Consider the following 291-nt stretch of genomic DNA (forward strand, 5'->3'; position numbering starts at 1 on the left):
CAGGTTGCCCAGCACCGTGAACGCGCACAGCGCGGCGTCGGGGAGCACACAGGTGTCTGGGTCCACAGGGGTCACGGGGGCGGCGGCCTCGCTGTCCTCGTCGTCCCCATCACTCTGGCTCACAGACCTTGGGGAACCCAGGGAAGTGTCACCGCCGAGAGGCACGTGCTGTCTCCATGGCAACCTGCCACAGCGACCCCTCCTTACCTGCGGGCCTGGTCCAGAGACAAGCAGTAGATGCCCCTCCGCGCGCACAGAACGAGGAGCGCCCGGCGAAGGGCCAGCGCCTCC

Source organism: Myotis brandtii, unplaced genomic scaffold (genome assembly GCF_000412655.1).
Source record: "Myotis brandtii unplaced genomic scaffold, ASM41265v1 scaffold797, whole genome shotgun sequence".
NCBI lineage: Eukaryota > Metazoa > Chordata > Mammalia > Chiroptera > Vespertilionidae > Myotis > Myotis brandtii.